Source organism: Neophocaena asiaeorientalis, unplaced genomic scaffold (genome assembly GCF_003031525.2).
Source record: "Neophocaena asiaeorientalis asiaeorientalis breed wild unplaced genomic scaffold, Neophocaena_asiaeorientalis_V1.1 scaffold250, whole genome shotgun sequence".
In the NCBI taxonomy this organism is placed as follows: Eukaryota; Metazoa; Chordata; class Mammalia; order Artiodactyla; family Phocoenidae; genus Neophocaena; species Neophocaena asiaeorientalis.
Genome location: NW_020172476.1, coordinates 1,840,597 through 1,862,173, shown reverse-complemented (window position 1 = coordinate 1,862,173; position 21,577 = coordinate 1,840,597). Strand labels below are relative to the sequence as shown.

General features: G+C 35.8%; 1 pseudogene; it reads right to left on the bottom strand.

Moving 5' to 3' along the window:
• Window positions 1–12,209: 12,209 nt before the first annotated feature.
• On the bottom strand, window positions 12,210–12,646 carry LOC112395120 (40S ribosomal protein S13-like; annotated as a pseudogene).
• Between the last annotated feature and the right edge of the window lie 8,931 nt (window positions 12,647–21,577).

The following is a 21,577-nucleotide window of genomic DNA, read 5'->3' as shown; positions in this document are numbered from 1 at the left end:
CATGGTTCTGGAGGCTGGAAGTCCAAGATCAAGGGACCAGCAGATTGGGTGTCTGGTGAGCCCCCACTTTGTGGTCCAGAGACAGCTTTCTTCTCTCTGTGGCAGAAGGTGAGAGGAATCTCTGGGATCTCTAATAAGGGCACTGATCCCATTATGAGGGCTCCACCCTCATGATCTAAGCACCTACCCAGGGCCCACCTCCAAATACCATCATACTGGGGATTAGGTTTCAACATATGAATTTGAGGGGACACAAACATTTAGTCTATAGCATATGACAGTGCTCTTCTATTATTACTTTGATTTTTCTGTCTTCATCCTTAATAAACATTAATATTTTTCATACATTTATTGTCTATTTTTATTTTTCCTTTTGTTAATTATGCATTTATGTCCTCATCTGGGTCATGTTTACTCAGGACAAACTAAGAGGAGAGAACATAATGTAGAACATGGAGGTCATAGGGAAAAAGGAAAGAAGGCATTCTCCCCAGTAAGCATCACTGCCTGCTGGAAAGTAATCTCTTCCCCCTGGGGACTTGTGATGAATTTGGCATTTTTACTGAATGCCAAAACAAACGTGCATTTTAGTGAAACTCCAGTCTGACTGGTTCTTGGCATTTATGTTGCTTAAAGGAAAAACAACTTAGACTTTCACTTTCTTTTTAAAGCCACCTGTTAGCAGGTGGTATCAGCACTGTTAACAGTGAAGGTTAAGAACTTTCTACATTAAAGTAAGAACTCAAAAGAAATCAGGGGGCTTCCCTGGTGGCGCAGTGGTCGAGAGTCCGCCTGCCGATGCAGGGGACGTGGGTTCGTGCCCCGGTCCGGGAAGATCCCACATGCCGCGGAGCGGCTGGGCCCGTAAGCCATGGCCGCTGGGCCTGCGCATCCGGAGCCTGTGCTCTGCAGCGGGAGAGGCCACAACAGTGAGAGGCCTGCGTACCGCAAAAAACAAACAAACAAGCAAACAAAAGAAATCAGGAAAATGTATTGACTATCTACAGTGTTTGAGGTGGTGGACTAAGAATTCACTTATGTTACATTCTTTTTGACAGTAGACATGTAATTTTTGTTTCAGAATCCATTTTATCCATCTTTATTTCCCCAGTGCCTAGAATAATACCTGCCATATATTAAAAGTTCAAGAAATGTGTAATTATCTCTGATTTACAGACAGTAAAAACCAATGATCAGAGAAACTGAGTAATGTTGACCTGAGCCACTAGAGCTCAAAAGGGATTGTCTCAAAATTCAACATCAGTTTGTCCAAACCCAAACTCTATACTCTAAATATTTCATCTAACATCTCTTCCTAAGATAATGTTTCTCTTATTATACATTGATTGTAGTACAAGAAAGGCTAGATAATGCTGTGGAACAAATAGCCCAATCATCTCAATTGTTTGCAAACAACAAGGGTTCGTTCTCATGTATACCATGTAATAATTGCTTGTTAGCCAAGGGCTCTGCTCCTCCCTGTCTTCTCTCCAGGATCTAAGGTGAGGTAGCACATCCTCCCTGGACCATGTATGATTACCAAGACTAAGGAACAAAGCACAGAAATCTTGTCCTGGCTTGTTAAAGCTCCAGTCAGCAGTGACATGTAATATATCTGCTCACATTTCACTCCTAATTTCATGAGTGTCATGAAACTTCATGGGTGCTTAAGCGTGGGAAAATGAAATTGGGTGGGCCCAAGGTAGTGACAAGGGTACTTATGAGTGAAAGAGGATGGCAGGAAAAGCCGAGTCTGAGAAGGAGATATGAAGATGGTACACAGTAGGGGGAAAAAAAAGCTAAATATTGTGGACAGCTCCTCCCTCTTGTCACCAAATACTCAGATAACTCTGTGATAGTTAATTTTATGTGTCAGCTTGACTGAGCCACAATATCTAGATGTTTGGTCAAACATTATTCTGGATGTTTCTGTGAAGGTAATTTTTGGTTGAGAGTAACATTTAAATGAGTAGACTTTGAGTAAAACAGATTATTTTGCATAATGTGGGTGGGCCTCATTCCACCGGTTGAAAGCCTTAATGGAACAAAGGCCAACCTCTTCTGAGCAAGAAGAAATTCTGCCTATAGTCTGTCTTTGGACTGGAATTTCAAATATTCCTGACAGAACAAGTTCTTCATTTAAAAGAGGTCATGTTTGAATGGATAAAGGATGATATCCAATGATATTCAAAGGCATTAGTCCAACTTCTAACAGGCAGTGCAATCCTCAGGCAGAGTACCAAGATTGGAGAGGGATGAAATTTATATGGTCCAAGAGGATAAGAAACAAACACATATCCTATTGGTTCTGCTTCTCTGGAGAACCCTGACTAATACAGACTTGTATTTCTGTATAGAACACATTCATTCCCCCATAACAGGCATCTAGTTGCTGTGTCCAGGTCAGAGTCTCAGACCCTAAAAGAAGCCCTGTAGTCTTCATCAGTGTGGCTATAGCCCTGGAGATCTATGAATCAAAGGGCAAATTATGTGCCCCTTTCACAGCTTATAGGTAGTAATCAAACACTGATGGGAATAAACACTTCTGGAGGATTGGATATGTTCTTTGATTAGGTATAATTCTGCTCTATTGGAGGGGTTCCTCTGTTCATGAATTCTAATTTATATTCTTTTGGTTTGTCCTTTAGGGATATTATTCTTTTTTCACCATGATTTTTGTTTGCATCTTAAATGTGCCTTGGAAAATATGCTCTCCTAGGAGAGATGAGCAGCTTTTTCAACCCACTTTCTGCCCAAGGGTCTTTTTAAAATTTCATGTGTAAGTCTTTGTCTCAAAAACTTAGTTGGCTCCTTACTGATCTGGTAGACTCTGTGTGCTGGTAGCTACTCTAGTGGTACTTTTTAGGGTGTATCTCTTAGCTTTTGCTACATTTCTTTGGTTTTCTTCTCCAATTACTTCTTTCTCTCTCTAGTCTGAATTATGGGCACCTAGAACTTATTAGGTTTCAGTGGGGAAACAACACCCCTTGTCTCTAATTTCATAGCCAATGTGTCTAATTGAAATGAATTACTAGGCAGCTGAATCCTTACTCTAAGACACCTTAATCCCTTCAGGGCTTTTAACAATGAGTGTGCTGGTCATACTTTTGATTGAATCCTTACTACAGCCTGAGTTCTAATGAACTATGCCCTGAAGGTCTTCTTGTTTTTCTTGCTTTATGTTTTATGCTGTAAGTCCTTGAATTTGTGGACTGTCTTCTTTAATTACTTATAAGCAGGCAGATTATGTTCTGAGCTCGTCTTTTTTTTTTCTTAGTGATTTGCTGAACATAGACAACACAATGAATTAACATTATATGTTCTAATTTTTCCCTAAAGATACAAGTTCATTAGTTCTATCGATTAATTGCCAACTCACAAGAGGTGACATCTTCACCAAATGCCTTGCTGTTACGTGAGAGAAGTTACCATCTTTTTTTGTCTCCTTTAACAATTTTCTCGCTATTTTTATCCATTAAGCATTTAGGTCTTGATATGATAGCGGTCTTCTTTTAGGTATCAATTTTTTCATGAGTTTAGTTAGACTAGTTTAGTAAAAGCAACTCCAACATATCAGTGGCTTCAAATAACAAAGGCATATAATATATATATATATACACTTTTTAATTATACATTGGAAATCAGCTCTGTTCTATGCCATTCTTATTTAGGATTACCAGCTGTTGGAGGTTTCATCTTTATGCTTCCATGTTTGCTGAGGGAGACAAATAGGAACATGAATATTGCACACTGGCTATTAAATCCTCCCCCCAAAAATGACACACATGACTTCTCCTCATGTGTTAATGGACAAAGCAATATACATGACCACATTAAACTTCAGAGGGGTGGGAATGTGCAATCCTCACATATGCCTGGAAGAAAAACTAGAAATATTGAGTGAACAATGTTAATGACTGCTACATGCTTATACCCAACAATACTTTATTTTTGAGAAGAATGCCAGATTGTAATCTCCAAAAGGGCAACACCATTTTTTTCTTGTTGATTGCCACATCCTTGGCTCAGTGCATGGAAATAAGTTGGTACTCAATAAACATTCGTTTAATTAATTGGATGTTACAGTGTTTTCTTAATACTGATAGAAGGTGCATGACATTTCAGATTTGTAGAGTTCTCTTCAACCATTCCATCAAATACAAGCTCTCACTGTCTTTGCATTGATTTGCAAAATGTATATGGCTTTTTCTCTTGGATATTTTCTCTCTCTATGCCATGAAAGTTATGAGTGATGACTTTCCAAAGAAGTTATGACTTTCCAAAGAAGAGTATAAAATTATTAACAAACTGGAGGCATTTTTAAAAAGCACAGAGAGAAAACAAGCTGGAAGGGGGATTCTGGCATTGGGGTATACTTTTGCTGATGAATTACTTTCTGTACCAGAAACATATTTCAAATAATCTCAACAAGAGAATGAATGAACTGCCAGGAGCTATCCTAAGGCAACACCAAGTTTAGGGCTCTTGTAACCAATACCAAATTTATTCTTCCTCTATTGCAAGTATCTTCAAAGGAGTTGTAAGCAATGATCAGACAACTCCAAAGATAATAGGTGTGGTTCAAGGAATAGCTTATTCAACGTTAGAACAGCTGAGGAGAAAAGCCAGTCATTTTCTGGGGGACAAATATATTCTCATTAAACAATGCATTACATTTTCATTAAAATGGCACTTATAACCCCTACTCTAAAAATATGAATACATGGGCATGTATAGTGTGGTGTTGAGTGTGAGGAGGAAAGGAAGGGGAAGGAGGAGAAGATAGAGATGAGAGAGACAGAGAAACAGAAGAGGTTAATTTACTGTTCTTAAGTGTTGAATTACATATATCTACATTTTTCCCCTACTAAAAATAAAATTGCTTTGCAATACACAAACTCAGCTGCAAAGTCGCTGATCATTAAGAGTATTCCCAAACTTTGCCTTTGTTGTACCCAATGAGTTGTGCCGTTTGTCTACAGGAGCATGAAAGAGTGGGTTTTAGTATGTTTGTATGGAGTAGCACTGGTTGGAGGGTTCCAAAAATGCAGTTCTTGCTGAACCTAAAACTTATTGAATTATATCCCCCTCAGAGCATTGATACTAATTTACAAAGAGCCAGATTGTATTAGTTTTCCATTGCTGATTTAGCAAGTTAATACAAGCTTTGTGGCTTAAAACAGCCAACTTAATATTTTACAATTCTGTAAGACAGACGTCTGACCACAGGTCTCACTGGGATAAAATTTAGGTGTCAGGAGGACTGCATTTCTTTCTGAAGGCTCTAGGGAAGAATCCATTTCTTTGCTAATTAAAATGTAGTTCCTTGCAGTTGTAGGGCTGAGATCCATGTTTACGTGCTGTCATCTGAGGGTCATTCTCAACTTCTTGAGGCCATTCATGTACCTTGGCTCATGGCCTTCTCTATCTTCAAAGCCAGTGATGGCAGGTCAGTTCCTTCTCACTTCTGAATCTCTCCAATCCATTCTTCTGCCCTTCTCTTCCACTTTTAAGGACTCCTTTGCTTAGATTAGGCCTACCTGATAATACAAAATAATCCCCTCATCTCAAAGTTTTTAACTTAAATCATAAGTGCAAAAAAAACTTTTGCTATGTAATGTAACAAATTAGGACGTGGACATTTTAGGGAGGGGGTACATTATTCTGCCTACCACAAAGGTCTAAGTGTCTTATCCATGTGTGGGCTTCTCTGAGATAAATGAGTGAATGTTAGAAGTAAACAGGAAACTAGCCACTCCCAGATTTGGAAAAACCTAAATGCAGTTTACCCTATTAGCATGGGGGAAATAATTGTATACCTTTCTCACTACAAAAATATAGAAAATTTATTATACTTAGCCCAGAACTGTTTCTAGATGAGGTTCCGTAAACCAATGCATAAAGGAACATGAAATCAAGATGCTATCTCATTAGTTTAGGAATGTGAAAGTGCTTTGTGGGCCCATAAATAATTATACAAATAAAATGTTTTCCTTTAATATCTTCACCAAGTTATGATTCTGAATGTGTGACCATATCTGCTGAATGTGTCCTACAAAGATGAATACAAATATGGATGTGTGATTAAACTTGACTGAAGTGGATTTAATTAACCTGGAGAAGAGAAAAATCAACGAGTATTTGAAAGGTGTCTTTATTTTTATAAGGGGTTAATATGAAATTAGAAATGTGCTGTGCATTTTTGGGGATTGAAGTGGTCCCAATGAATGCTTGCTTCCAGGGTACTGATTTCTGTTCGACATAAAGCAAGATTTTCTAATAATCTGAGCAGTCTAAAAATGGATAGGACTGCATCATAAGATCATAACCTTACTGTCACTTAGAGGTCAACCAGCAGTGGTGGATGAGCCTTTAGTAGGGGTATTTTGGAGAGATTTTAAGCACTAAAGAGAAGGGCTATATACAGTTTTTAGTAGTGTGGTCCTTTTTTCCCAATCAATTTTATGGCTGAGTAGTATTCCATTGTATATATGTGCCACATCTTCTTTATCCATTCATCTGTTGATGGACACTTAGGTTGCTTCCATGTCCTGGTTATTGTAAATAGAGCTGCAATGAACATTTTGGTACCTGACTCTTTTTGAATTATGGTTTTCTCAGGGTATATGCCCAGTAGTGGGATTGCCAATTCTTAGTCTGACAATATTTTTGTCTAGCTTTTTATGTCTTTCAAACATGTAAAAAGTAAATCTCAAGTTTGAAATAGACAAACTGCCATAATCGAAAAGCATAACATTTACGTGAAATGTGCAGATTTCTATATGCTGATGATTATAAACATATATCAATTGATTACTGCACACTCTTCATTTGTTAATATATTTTTTAAAAGATTTATTTATTTATTTGTTTGTTTGTTTGCGCCAGGTCTTAGTTGTGGCAGGTGGGCTCCTTAGTTGCGGCATGCAAACTCTCAGTTGCGGCACACGAACTCTTAGTTGCGGTGTACGAACTCTTAGTTGCGGCATGCGTGTGGGATCTAGTTCCCCGACCAGGGATCTAACCCGGGCCCCTTGAATTGGGAGTGTGGAATCCTAACCACTGCGCCACCAGAGAAGTCCCTAATATTTGTTTTATGTGAAGCATTATCCCGCTTGGTTTTGAGAATACAGACAGACCCAGGCTTCGTAAAGCTTATGGATTTGTGGGGGAGACAGAGGCTAAACTAATGAGCAGATGAACAGATCATTTATCACAGATTATGTTATAAAGAAGAGAAGCAGGATGATGGGTTAAAAAGAATAGCAGACAGACCGATTTAAATAAGGTAATTAGGGAAGAACTTTCAGAGGAGCTGACATTTAAACTGAATCTGAAGTGTAAGAAAGGGCCAGCTCCTGTACGTAACCTTATGAGTTATTAATCCTTTCAATATCGCTATGAGTTGAGAACTACTATTGTCTTAATTTCATAGAGGAAGAAACTGAGACTTAACAAAGATTTACCTTGAGCACAAGTTTAAATGCTCAAGGTTGGTAAAGCTTGAATTGGGACGTGAATCTTTAGGATCCCACAACCTGTTAGGGCTGGAATCCATGACCTTTAGTTTTTAGGTCCCTTCTGACTCTGAGTTTCTGTGAGTGAAACTGACTAGTACAACTTGGACAGAGTGAACATATAGGGCATGCTCTTCTCTCTCTGTCGGGCTAGTGAACTCACTGGTAACTTGACAAATGCTAAACTTTCATGAAGGAGTTAGAATACTGTGACTCGGAAATATACTCTAAAGCAGATGGTGCTAGTTACAATTTTTGTTTTGGACATGGATTGTGGTAGACTCAGAGACAGAAATCGGTGAAAGACAATTTCCCAGTTTACTTTGATGCCATTTGGATATTATTGAGGTATTAAATGTACATTGGTCGAATAAAAGAAATTTAGGTATCCAGGATGAATATACCTACTGAAGACAAGTAGTTCCTTATCTGGTTTTAACTCATCACTGAGAGTAGGGTTAAGTCAGGAGGCAAGTCTGGATGAGGAAGAGACCTGTGCAGTAGTACCAGCTACCCCTGCTACTGTGTAACATTGGAAGAAGCCGTATTATTTCTCTGAAACTCAGTTTCCTCATCATGCCCAAAGGCTTCTGACAGTGCGCGTGACAAAGCTGTAAAAGCCAGTCTCTTCTTCATATTTAAAAAGTTGATGGAAACAGAGACGTGAGTTTAAGAGTCACGCTTCATGCAAAAATTCGACCTCTAGTGAAGAACACCATCTTCAGAGAGGGCTGCTTAAAGGGAGCACAGTGCACCTTGTAGACAGTTCCAGAAAATATCATTGGTATAGATCCCCCCAAACAGAAAAAAAAGTAAATTATTAACTTCATAGATTAAATTTCATTTCCCCTTTGGAATGTTTTCCTACAGTTCTTTAAATCTGTCTGTGCTTTAATGCCAACATCATGTATTTATTTGGCCCACGTCCACGCTCTTTTTAAATTCAGAACACACACCCACACATACACTAGCATTACTTTAAGTTTGAGAAGGCTGCGTGTATACCATTAACACAGATATCCTCATAATAAAAATTCACAAAAGCTTATTTCATTTTAGGGAACAAAAGAGCTGTGCCCCAGGTCATACCTGTTCTTATTCATAAACTCTTTGGGAATTCTTACTGAAGGATAAAGCTTTTCAAAGGCCTCCTGATCTACCAATCATACAAGATTAATGTTATCTTCATCTATTCAACATATTGATATTGAGCGAGTTCTATGAGCCAGACATTGTCCTAGGCATGTGAAATCCAAAACAGGCATAAGATATAGTGGCTGTGCTCAGTAAACAAGTGTTTTGATATGCAAAGGATGTCAAGTTCACACTGTTTTTGTTATTGCAGTGGTATTGAATAATACAAATATTGAGCATCTACTTGTAACTGTGAGGCAAGGGCTTTTCATATGTTACTCAAGCCTACCATATTTCACAATGCCAAGAGGCACTACTTATTTATATATTATATAAATGTGACCCCTTGAATGGGAGAATGTGATGGTTCTCACTTATCTTGCTTAATTATCACAAAAATCAAATAGGTAGTTTTTTTTATTCCCTTTTCTAAGATGAGAACATTGAGCCTCAAAAGCATTAAAATCACAGCTATTAAATGGCACAGCTGGGCTGATATTTGGATCTGAATGATGCTAAAGCCACAATAAATTTATTATTCCATGAAGCGTATTGTTATAATACTATCAAATGGCCGATCCCTCACAATTATGCCAAAGTTTTTTTATAAGTGGAAATCATACATTAGAGGACATTTATATCATTTATCTTAGGGGAAAAATAATGCCTTGCATCAGCTGTCTGTTCTAGGTATAGGCACAAACTACAGATCCAGCCACTTTTTTTTCTCTTTTTTTTTTGCAGTACGCGGGCCTCTCACTGTTGTGACCTCTCCCATTGCGGAGCACAGGCTCCGGACATGCAGGCTCAGCGGCCATGGCTCACGGGCCCCGCTGCTCCGTGGCATGTGGGATCTTCCTGGACCGGGGCACGAACCCGTGTCCCCTGCATCAGCAGGCGGACTCTCAACCACTGCGCCACCAGGGAAGCCCCCAGCCACTTTTTAAAAGCTGAACACATACAAGTTGAGGGGTCATGCAGAATTTTCTCTTAAACTTCTTTTTGAGAGCTGCCCAGGAAATCTCTCAGCAATAATCTTTCTGTTACAGATACATGTTTCTGGTTTTTTCCTAGCCACATTATGGAGAGAAGAAACAAACAAAAAAAACTGTTGACAGGATTAGACCTGTCACCCCCAAATTTTAGAATTTAAATATGAAAATGTTACCTCCTATTGAATATGGCATACATATATCAAGGTTAATTGGTTTTATGTCTGAACGGTGACACTCATTAATTCTCTTTACTTTTTCTAGCACTAGGGAAGAGTATTTTTATGTGGCCACAGTAAAAGTTGATGTAAATATATATTTAATGATGACGAGCATCAGCAGAGTGAATGGGTAGAGGTTAAAAGGAACTAAAGCATATGCAAATTTGAAAGAAGTGGATTTCGATGTCATGAATCATAGTTTGTTATGTACTTGAGTGGGGGATAGAGTATACGATACCAGTCTTGCTATACCAACATTCTCAGATTTGCCACCCACGCAGTTTACACCTTTGAATATACTCAAGATAGTTCATTAATTTTAAGTTTCTTTTTACTGTTTAATACTTAATGGAGAGAAGCTGTGATATCTCAAAAAAAGTTGATGCTGATTATGACTCTGCAAAGAAAAATCATCTTTATTTAAATACAGATTAAAATGAAGAATATGTGCTACTAGAATGCTAGTGTTGTTACTTAGCAGAGAGAAAAAGAATGCCAGCTTAATGAGTCCATAAGCTTTGTTCCTCTTTTGACAGTCATTTTTATTTTGTTTCATGACCATAGTTTTGCCTTCCTGCTGCTCCTTTTCCCACCTTAATACCCCAGCCAAGCTAGATGCAAATATTGTAGTTTGTGTGAGCAGGCTGAACAAATGTCATTGGAGTAAATTCATCACCACTTCCTGGGAAACATCGCAAAGTATGTGCTGTGATGGGTTGGTGGGTCCGTGATTAGATAGGCATATGTGTTACTCTCTTAAACTCTATGAAATAAACCATATGATATAGTTGGGAAATATTGGAGATAATATATTGTATTTACTTTTCCTCTAAGAAGTGACTTAATTGGATTTTGTCTACTGCAGTTACCTAAATTCATCTAATGGACTTGATATACAGATTTTATGATGCTCTTAAAAACCACACTTATAAATTCATGAATATCAACCAGTTTTCTACCTTCAAATTAAGGTTGATTAAATGTCTTAAATAGTTGTGTTACTAATATTCTTTCTGAATTTTAATGAACATAGCTTATTAAACCCTAGGATTGTCATGATTTTTAGACCTCACATCAAATTCAATTCCTTGAATTGCTTCATATGTGTCAGTTGTGTTTCTATAATCAGACTTAAAATTTTCAAATAATAGTTTTAGGTCTTTTTCATCTGTATATTCTCCTGGTGAAATTCTTCTTGCTTCCTAAACCTCTGCTCTTTCTCTTGTAATGCATAGAATAAAATAGATGCTCAATATATATTTTCTGAATTGAATATGTTATTTTTCTTATTTTCTGAATTGAATATGTTATTTTTCTATCTCCTGTGGCACCCAGAGCAGTCTAGATCGTATGAAAATAACACAATAAATTCTTATTGATCAGTGATGGATATGTCCTAAACTTACGTGTGAGAATCTTAGCCTCCATAGAATCACATCTATATTCCTATCAGAATGCATAACAGTAATTGTTTTAAAGGTCTTATTTTGATTCTTAATGTTGTATGACTAAAAGATAACCTTATTCCTGAATTTTAAAGTACAGTTATAAAAGGAAGGAAATAAGAAAATGAAGAAAATTCCCCTTGGTTACTTAAAATGAGAGATTCACAGTTGTTGGTTATATCTCCTGATCTTAATCAAGGCAGACAGGTACAGTGGAAAGAGGTTGTTTTCTGAGATCCTAAAAATGTGGCTTGCCATTCAAGTACTGCCCTTCAGTACCTTTGTGAATTAGGCCAAATCATTAATCTTTTTGAGTTTCCGTTGTCTCCGATGAACAAATAGTATAATAATTATATTTGCTCTGAAAGATAGATCTGAGAATTAAAGAAACTACCATATATAAAAGGACTGTAAACAAATGCTTCACAGAGACAGAAGGTCAAAAGGTGTGAATTCCCAGGTTTCCTGTCATTCTGCTATACTTGCATAATACAACTGACAAAGTAAAAATAGTAACTCATTGAAATAGGATACATGCGGCTGGTCTATACACTTCATTAATAGGAAAAAGCATTGTGCTATGTTTGAAATATCTGTGGATACACCGCCTTAAGTGGATGGATTAACTCATCAGAAAATTCCCATTGTGTTCAGTGAGTGGTTGCTGTGTTTTTGTCTACTTTTTGTTTTTTAATAGCCTTATCCTTTTCACCATTTTTCATTCTTTTCAATGTATTTTATATGATCATTCTATGAAAGCGAATTGTATGTTAATGCCAAATATTGTCAGTTGAAGTCAGTGTTTACTAAGGCAAATTCAATGAAAGCAGTGAACAATTCATCAACTCATTTTTTTTCCTAGTTAAACAATGATTTTATTGCTTGAGTAAACAGACAAATTTATGCAACCAGGGCAGAGGCTATGGATGACTTGTATTTCCAGTGGGGGTGGTGTTGTAATATCGAGCCAACCGGTGAATAAGGCTCTAAAGCAGAATCAGATGGAATTTAGCATCTTTATCCTTTCTGTTTCCCTCAAGATGCTTTCGAACAGCAACAGATTTCTTCATTAAATGATAGAGCTCCTCAGGAAGTTCAGGAGCAAGTCATTTGGACTTAAGAATTCTCAAGATTTTATTGCCTGTCACAAAACGTACTTGTGCAACACCATGTGAGTCTCTCAGGATCACACCAATTAGCGAGGGTGTCAGGCCCTTCTTGGCCAGTTTGTAGATCTGCTCCTTTACGTCATCAGACGTCAGCTTCAGCCAGATGGGGGTGCTGCAGTGGTAGAGCAGAACCAACTGGGACAGGCCCTTGCCCGGAGCATGCATGCGACCTACGATGGCGGCGGTGTGGTTCAACTCAATTGTTAAAACCACAACCTAAAATATGAAACACATAGAATTTTACATAAAGAAGAATTGATTCAAAAATGGATAAATGTATAGCTTATCCAGAGAAAATTTTCTCATTTAAAGTAAGAAAGAAAGCAAGATATTATTTCCAACTCTTATCCACCCAAGTTTCAATGGCGATGTTACAGGAAAGTCCACATTAAAGGACGGTGTCATATAAAGAAAAAGACACCTTACAAGTGTTAGTTGTTCCATATGTTATCTCATTTTGCATTAACTGCTAATATAGGTATAATATCAGGGGCAAAATGACACTCTGTTCCTGCTATCTCACCTCCTAGTTGTATGTTCCCTAAACGGTACCGTGATGCTCCCATAATACCCAGCACAGTACTTTGCTAGGAGTTCAATAAATGTTTGTTGAATTGAATTACCACATTAACATGTAAACTGTGAGATTGCGGAGTTTACAGCCTTTAAATCTTATTTAAAAAATCTAGGTTTACACAAATTTGCATATTATTTAGAAAATGAATATATTAAGCCCAAATCAATGTCTAATTTATATGCATTTCCACGAACTCACTTTGATAGTTTGAAGTGTTACCACTGACCAACGACACATTGGATAGGACGCGAAGGTGACCTTATTCATTTTGGGGAATTGACAATTTTTTAGAAGATTGCCCAGATGTTTGTTTATTTACCAATTGATTTTTTTTTTTTTCCAAATGAACTCTCCTTGGAGATTTTTATTTACAGTTATTCGTTCACCACATTTTGAGTCCTGTCGCTTTGTCGACTTCATGTGCTTAGTTTGAGGGACACTGCTGGATGCTGCTTTGATAAATAAAGCTGATCAGGTCTTGTAAGGAAACGATGACATGTAGCTGAAGCAGTTTAAAGATTTAGCTCTTTGCCAATTTGTTGTTTTATTGAATACTCATATTTCATTCAAGAAAGAGAACACGCTCGTGGCTTGTGGCATTGCAACGCATGTACCTTTTCTTTAGAGAAGCTCATGTAAACTTATGATAGAAATCGGCCTCTGTCAATTTAAAGAGAAATTAAAATGGCTTCTTTACAATTTCTTTTACCCTCCTTCTCCTTCTTTTATCCGAGTAAGTTAGTTCTACAAATCTTTATATAAAGTCTCAGAGAGAAAAATCCAACATGATGTTTATCAAGCTAGAGTGCCTATTCAGTATGCAAAAAAAAAAAAAAAAATCACCTTGCTTTTTCTATTGCAGTGCCCCTAAATCGAAGCTGTGTGTCTGATCAGGCAAAAACACCTGTGCTTCACATTTCATAGCATCTAAAGCTGGCTTCTTCTGTCTACGTAAATAATTTTAAGTGAAAGATACTGACTTTATTTAACAAAATGAGATTTAGCAAGATATTTTTGACAGGGTTTCCAAAGGAACCACAAAACAATAATGCAGTGAACCCTGATTTTAGAACAAACTCAACTTCTAAATGATTTAAAGAAGCACCATTGATACTTATGAACTTAAAAAAATTTAAGGAAGAACCACAGCTTAGTTTCCAATCAGTCAAGACTTTGAACAATGTATTTCTGTTGGGAATAAAGAAAGAAGGAGGCTCTATAAAAAGAAAAAGCTGTAGAGAGGAGGAATTGTATTTTAAAGGCTACACATTTCCAAGGTGTTCAGTTGATGAGGTCTTTGTCTTGTAGTCACCAAGCTTCATTCTGTGTTTCTATAATCACAATGCAGTTTTTACACTCTGCAATTATCTTTAATTGTAAGGATATGCGACCCCTTAATTAAGCTAAAGGGAAGATAGTAGCTGTTTGTATTAAAGAACACATGAACTACAATATCCTGTTTTGATGTCTGAATGATTTTGACACTGTCTTGAATAGTGATTGCCGCATTTTGTTCCTTGCTTTGGGTGAGTTTCTTAAAGGAAAAAATGCTGAGGCCATCCCCTTAATAACTTTCCTCATTGCAGCCTGGTTAGCAGAGACTCCTTCTGAAAGTGATCTGCTCCTACATGTCCAGGTGGAAGGAAAAGTAACCCAGCACCACAGGTACTAGACATTTTGGCTGGAAGAAAAAGTTCCACAACATGTCACTCTCTACCAGTGGCTGTAGTTTCAGCCAAAGACCTTGAAGTGTCTGACAGAAGGTTTTATTCGATGCTGAAAGGATAGCTAAGTTGACAGCATGTAAGTAAGTGATGTATTTGTGTAACTCTCTGTTTGTCAGCCTGGAACACAACCACACCCCTCAACAACACGTACACATACATATGCAAGCCACCACCACCATCGTTACCATTATATATTGAAACCCTGTTGTTCCAGGTTCAGCTCAGAGATAACTATTTTAATTGAACTGTTTGTGTTTTCTTTGTTTCTCTGCTCACTCCATATATCAAAAGTAATCACTCCTTTCACTAGTATTTCCATAGTACAATGTTTGTAACTCTATTTAACCTATATTTTATTCTGTCTCATATCATTATAAGATATTAAAAATGACTCTTACCCCTAACAGATTATAAATACCCTCAAAGCAAGTAATAACGGTTTTTACCCTTTATCCTTTTTTTCTTTGTGTGTGAATAATATATACCTACAGAACACACACACACAAATATTTAAACACAGACACATACATAGAGAACATATAGAGTATAAATAGAATATATGCATGTATGATATATGCATGTATGATCATATGCTATATGAGTTTTAGAAAGAGAGAAAGAGAAAGAGATTGCCTATGTATTAGCTTCTGAAAAGGCAATAAAATCATTCCATTTGCCAGGTAATCACCCCTATTCCAGTGAGAGTGTTATATCATTATACTGTCAATTTTATATTTTTAAAACTTAACACTATAACATAAGCAACTGAATCCAATCCCTCTTCCTCCCCTCCAAAAAAGGAAAATCAATTACTTGTATCATTCAGGTTGATAGGATCTTGCGGTATTGTAGGGTTATCCCTACAGATCCTTGCGGAAATCAGAATTGCACTGATCTCTCCATTCTCTCCTCCACACAGCCCATCTCTGTATTCTGACAATAAGTACACCTCTCTTTTCCTTCTTCTCTTCTCACATTTAGGATTCACTTAGAGAATATACTTAGAGTACCCATCAGGCAGTAATTTTCAAGTTGGAAAACACTGGAAGAGGTGTGCTACAAGTCTAACAAAAGCTTTTGAAAAATGCCATATCAAGTAATTGCACAATTTTACTTTCAGTGTGTCAAAACATTCTTGTACGGCCTTCATGGATGTTTAGAAATATCCCAGTTGAATGTCCATGCCTCTTGAAGAGGGGAAAAAGCTGGAGTACCAGTTTGTTTTCACCAACATGTGGGCCGCATGACTGATATTTTACTGTTAGCCTTTGGGATTGTACTTCGTTCTGTGGATTCCATTACATTTTAAGTGTACTCTCTGGCATAGTTCATATTCGCAATTAAACACGTTCCAGAGCGTGGCTTAGACAAGGGTGTGTTTCATTGTCATTAGTGCATTTACATCACTATTTGTGGCTTCTGTATATACAGGTGTCATTAGACTTTTGTTATGAGAAAGAAAGATTTAGGCAGTTTGCGAAATTTGTAAAATCTCTTTGTATGAAGCAACTGTAACATTGATAGTAAAGCCTTATAAAGATAGGAAAAAATCTGCCAAGTAACCTCCCTTACAAATATTTATGTAAAAATCCTAAATAAAATAGTAGCAACAGAATTCAATACTATATTATGATAATTATACCAAATGACCCACTAAGATTTATTTCAGGAATGCAAGATGTTCAATATTTGAAAATATATTAATATGATTCATCACATTAATAGATCTGAGGAAAAGAATCACCTGAATATTTCTATAAATATTGAGTTCTCCAAAACACTTAACATCCATTTCCCACAGACACTCAATAATAAAAAAAAAAAATATGGATACTTTCTTAATTCAGTGAAATAGGAATACCTCAATCCTAAAGCCATAGACTTCTCTACTGGAAAAGTTATAGATGCATCCCCACTAAACTCAGGAATTAGGCAGAGGTGCCTACTACTTCTCCAACTGTTTGACCCTATATAGGAGATATTAGCCATTGGAATTAAGGTAACACATAAAAGCATGGAACTGAAAGAGAAGTAAGATTATTTGCAAATGACATAATAGTATACTTAGAAAATCCTGGAGAATCAATGTTAAAAATAATTTAAACAGTGCAATAATTCAATAAGATAATAAGATGTAAAATTAATATACAAAGTCAATAGCCTTCTGTATTAGTTAGCTATTGCTATAAAACAAACCACTCCAAAACAAGTAGATTTGAACAAATGGACAGACATCTATCATTCCTGGATAGGATTTTTTTAACATCAGAAAGGTATAATCTCTCCCTAAGTGAGAAAATTGATAGTAAAGTGAATTAGTTAAATTAGCTGGTACCCATAAAAATATCAACAAGTATTTTACTGATGCCAGATGAATTGATGCTAAAGCTCATAGAGGATAATAAATATGTACACATAACTCAGAAAAAAAAATGAGGAAGAGTGATGACAGCACATGAATAGAGCAGGAAGACACAATAGAAACAGTTAGAAATAGACCCAAATATATAGGGTTTGTTTTTATTTTATTTTTTTTATGTTTATGTAGTTAAAGTGGCATCTCAAACCATTAAAGAGAAATTTTAAATAAAAAGATCAATTTGGGTCTGTACCCCTTCTTATACATAAGAAATTACACCAAATCCATCAGATGTGATGCATTAGATTTTTGTTTATTTTAATTCATGACAAAAGTACTAGAAGCAAAAAAAATTGAATTCATTTGTAATTTGACTGTAGAGGAATATTTTTTAACACTGACTCAAAATCTAGATTCAACATACTTGAAATTGATAAATTTGACTGCATAATATAAAGAAATATTTCATGACAAATACTAACAAATCAAAGTTAAAAGACCAATTATGAAAATAGAGAAAATATTGGCAAATTACATCACAGATAAAGGGCTAAAATCCCTAATATAAATCACAGTTTTTAAATAAAGAGGAAGATCAAAAGCTCATAAAGTGGGCAAAAGACATAAATAGCCATTTGACACAATAAAAGACATACAAAAGGCTCTTAGATGAAAATATAGTCAATTTCATTAATAATAAGAAAAATGCTAATTAAAAATATACTTGTCTCTCTCTCACCTCTCCAAATGGCAAAAATTTGAGAGCTTGACAACATGCTCTGCTCATATGGTTGTGAGAAAATAAATCATCTCGTATGATTCTAATGAGAATGTAGAATGATAACATCCATATTGGAAAGAGTTTGGCAAAATATTACTGCAGTATGTATGTAGTTATCACTTGACCCAGCTGTCCTACTAGGAATTTATCCTGAATATATAGCTCAAAAGTGTGAGAAAACATATGCATGAGTTTATTCATTGCAGGTTTTATATAAGTTTCAAAACATTGCAACAACTTAAATGCACAGACAGTGGATTCCTATTCAGCTGGTTCTCCCCTTCGCCCCAAAATATGTTTAAGTCTTCATTAAGATTGATAATGATTTCCAGTATATCTTTTTAAGTGAAAAGCAAAGTTCAAAAGATTATATATAAAAGGTATCATACTTCACACATGCACACATACATATGTAATTATATATTTATATAAAATGTATATATACACACATACCTGTATAGTATGCTATGTTTATATATATGTTCATGTATTATCTTTGTGTAAACAAATAAGAATATTTATTTGTATTTGCATATGTTTACAAACAGAAATTTAGAAAGAATAAGCCAGGAACTAGTGAAGTTGATTATCTACAAGGGGTAGGTTGTTATGAGGTATTAGAGTTAGAGAAGATGAGACTTGTCTATCTTTTTATATACTTTTGCCTTTTACTCTAGAATAACTTTATACTCATTCAAACATAAGTAACTAATTACGGAGTGAAAAATACTAAAACTGAAACAAATAAAAATCAGAATCTAACTTTTAATCAGATGTAAAGCAAAAGACTAAATCTAAATGCATTTTGAACAGAGTATTCTGTTTTACACTTTCAACGGGATTATAACCTAAGGATAAAAACAATTGCATTTTAGTTAGTAAGCTTGATGTTGGTACTGGAGTAGCTATTCCAAATTATTTTTTATGTATTGTAGGATGGGTAAATATTTGTGTTATCATTTTGGGGAAAGAGAAATAGAAATATGAAATGGGGTAAAGGTGGAGAAGAAACCCCAGAATTAACATGAACCCATGATTTAAAATATCTGTCACCTATCCACCTATTTTTTTTTAACTTGGTCTAAGTATGCATCTTAAAAACAATGATACTCAGTAGTAATTAGCACACTAAGCATCAAGATTTTGTTTCTAAAAACTGCTTTCCCTTCGAAAGAACCATTGGTCTTCAGAGAAATGTTTCATTCCACAGGTGACTTGGGAAAGCACAAGTTGAGCCTGGAACATCTTGATTCACAGAGTAAGAAGATGCTCAAAACCAAAGAGTACATTTCAAAATAACACAGAAACCAACCTGAGGGTGTTCCAACTGGCCAAATTTAGAGCAATTTATGCATCAAAATGAATAATGGAAACATATATTATAAATTTAATAAAGAAGCCATGAATATATATGAATCCTAATATTTTTAGGTGAATGAAGAAGGGAAAGCTGCTATTAACAGAAGAATAACAACTGATACAAAGTGTAAAAATTATGAAGTCAATATTTAACATCCACAGTAGTAATAATTCAGGCAAGAATCGTAACACTAATAACATAATCATAACACATAAACACTAAAGACACGGAGCAAAACCTGCCCAGATACAGAATATTCACACAGTCTCAAGCTATTTCCCCCCAACACACATATATTTTAATTTTTATCCACAAAGGGAAGAAAGTATCTTGAAATGGAAAAAACTGAAAACCATACTTAAACCAAATAATTACACAGCACCAAGTGATGTGAAAAGCAGATATATTATTCTTTAATCTACTAACCTGATCCTAAATTTTGTTTCCAGCTTTTTCCTATATTCATGTCTTTACTCCTAAGAATAAGACTTGCCCAAATAATCATTTGAGCCTTTCTACAAAACTGCTATGTGTGCAATCACCATGCCATCTTCTGTGCCTCTGTTACATATAGCTCTCCTACTCAGAAATACTCTTCGTTAAGACACAGTTTTATAAAGAACACAAATCTATGTTGGGGAGAGCCCAATTTTGTCTGTGGATAATCAAAAAGGATCTGAATTAGAATCATACTAGCTGTTTTAAAGAACAGACCCAAAATTTCATGGCTCAACAAGACAGAAGTTTATTTTCCTCTCAAAAAACAGTCCCATAGGTATTTGTGCTGAGTACTCCTAGGGATATGGTTTCATCTGCTTTTAGCTGGTGTCATAAAGAAGGGCACAGAGGATCACGGCATGAAAGTTTTCATAACCTAGGCATCATTTCAACTTACATCCTGTTGGAGAAAACTTAGTCATATGGCCATTCCTGGTGCAAGACAAGCTGACAAGTGTAAATGTTCAGCCAAAGAAAAAGAGAACTAATTTGGGGGTATATCTAGCAGTCTTTGAAATATGGTCCAGCATCCCAGTCCAGGCATCTATAAATGACAACACTTGGAATGGATTCTTTACAAACTAAAAGAAAAAGAGTTGCTTTGACTTTTGAAATGACTACATCAGTATTCTGTAATGAGCATTCTAGATATTTGACTATATGTGATTAAATACAATAAGCTGTAGAGAATACAGCATGTGTTCTGTTATCCATCTTTAGGAACTTCTTTAAAAGATTTTGATTTTTAATCTTAATACATATATTTAAGGAAGCAGGATGAGCTGGTTCTGACATTTCTTCTATTGTTGCCACATGGCTCTTATGCAGCCGTCACAGACCTGTGCATATCGTGACCACTGTTTGTCTGGAGGGCCCTCGTTATTGATTTTTAAAATATTGATGCAGTTGGGACCAGTAGTTGGTCAAATATTTTTTAAATCAAATAAAGCAGAGAATTATTAAAACTGATAAAATTCATAACTTAAACATTTTATGTTAACTTTGAACCCGCATTATCTTGCCACTTTTTCAATCTAAGACCAAAGAATTCTAAGTTTTCTATCATTTGTACACCTCAAAATATGTCCATAGTTTCTACTTGGTTTTTACTTTTTCTTTTTTTGTGTGAAGCACGAACTCACAGCCATCTGATATACAATCTGAAATTAGATTTCTTTTATATTCATATGATTTTTCCCCTCTTTATGTCTCAAATACAACTAATATTCAGCAGAAAATTTTTACTGATTCTCCTTTATTGAATATTTTCAAAGAAGTCAATTTATATTTCATAGAAACAACTCTTTCACTTTGCCAAGATATTTCATAGGCTTATGTAATATTTAATCAAATTCTTTAATTATAATAATAAAGGCAAAACTGCATAAAAGTTTTGGATACCAGCAAATATTGTTGCTTAGCATACAAGTCAGTTTTGGAAGCAGAAGTGCAAAGTATGCCATAGACTTGATGGTTGGCCATGATTGGTCAACCAGCTGTAGACATCAATAAGTATGTTTTGTAGAGAATCAGTATGTTAAGTGCAGGTCAGTTAAGAGAGTTTAGATTGTAATTCATGTACTCTGGCTCTCTACCAGCAGTAATATGTGCATACTGCTATCTTTACATCTCTAGAAGTGTTCCCTCTGAAAGGTAAGCTTTGTTATGTAATCTCTAAACATGGGATAAGGTTTTTAGTCCTTTTGGATAGGAAAAGTAATTCCTTATAGAAGTCTAGAAGTAAGTTCTTGATTTGCAAAATTCCTTGGCACTTCCTGTGAATTTTAAATTTTCTCC